The sequence below is a fragment of the Austrofundulus limnaeus genome, unplaced genomic scaffold (genome assembly GCF_001266775.1).
Source record: "Austrofundulus limnaeus strain Quisiro unplaced genomic scaffold, Austrofundulus_limnaeus-1.0 Scaffold1255, whole genome shotgun sequence".
Lineage (NCBI taxonomy): Eukaryota > Metazoa > Chordata > Actinopteri > Cyprinodontiformes > Rivulidae > Austrofundulus > Austrofundulus limnaeus.
In genome coordinates this window covers 46,469-47,587 of record NW_013953657.1, presented here as the reverse complement: position 1 = coordinate 47,587, position 1,119 = coordinate 46,469, and the positions used below count along the sequence as shown (strand labels likewise).

The 1,119-nt window shown below is 33.8% G+C and overlaps 1 protein-coding gene across 1 annotated transcript in view; it reads left to right on the top strand.

Moving 5' to 3' along the window:
* brd8b (bromodomain containing 8b) overlaps positions 1-1,119 on the top strand; it is a 38,400-nt gene that overhangs the window by 29,053 nt on the left and 8,228 nt on the right. The gene's annotated exons all lie outside the window — the stretch shown is intronic.

Here is a 1,119-nt window from a genome sequence, read left to right as displayed (position 1 = left end):
ATTCCACATTATTACAAATAACTTAATTTCTGGACATTTATGGTTTGATTTCTTTGTATGTACAGTATGGAGCACTTGGGTTGTTACCGACATCTGGTGAAAATTTCATGTCATTAGCACCTCTAGTAATATATTTACTGAGAAAAATGGTGAYGTGTTCAATACTCATTTTACCCGATGTAGGTATCTATTTGCTATGACTCATATTTTGCTGGATATGTAATATGAAAAAAAAAAACAGTGGGTGTTGGACTTTAAAACAGTTCTTGATCTCAAAAACCTGGAGGTTTTTCAGTTTGGCCGGCCTTTTCCCTCAGTTACAATCTAGTCCTTTTACCTGATCATGTGCAGTTTGTGGTTCAAACAGAAGCAAAGTTTGACAAGTGATGGACAAAATATGAACATGTACTGAAACAAAACCATCCAGCCAAGTTCTGAAACAGGACCGTCAGTCGATATTGAGATTGTCAATTTGTCAACTCATTTTGAAACACATTGTTGCAATAAAAGTCCAGTTTTTTGTCAAACTGTGTATTATTTAATATTTTTTATAGTTGCAGCTAAAGAAATGGGAACAAAATGTGTCGCTGTTACAGAGTGTTGGAACAAAGAGCCTAAAACTGGATATAAAGTTGTTTCGTTGCTAAGAGTTGTCAACACAAGGCTGATTTATCTTTTGAGTTTAGAAGCCATTTTATGTCAAATGATTGACCAAATTTATGATGTACATCATAGATTCTTAACCTGGGCCTCAAAAGAACAACAGTTTTTAACTTTGGGCCACAGAGGGCCGTGGGACCGCATTGATTTTGAAAAAGGTGCAATATACTTTCCCACCATGAGTAGCGGTGGTGCGCCACTCAGATATTTAACTACTTTTGTAGAAGAAGAACCTTAGAAACCTGCCGAGAATGGAAACCTATTTTAAATGAAAAGTAGAAGGAAAAAATGAAAGTAACTCATCAAAAAATGCCAAAGTTTGTCACTAATATGAAATGCAGCTTCTGTTTTTACCATACGATAAAAGTTCAAAACATTATCATATACAGTTGCAGTACAGTTATATTTTAATTTGCACTTTAAATTAATTTTTTTAGTTTATTTTTAAACATTTTGAAT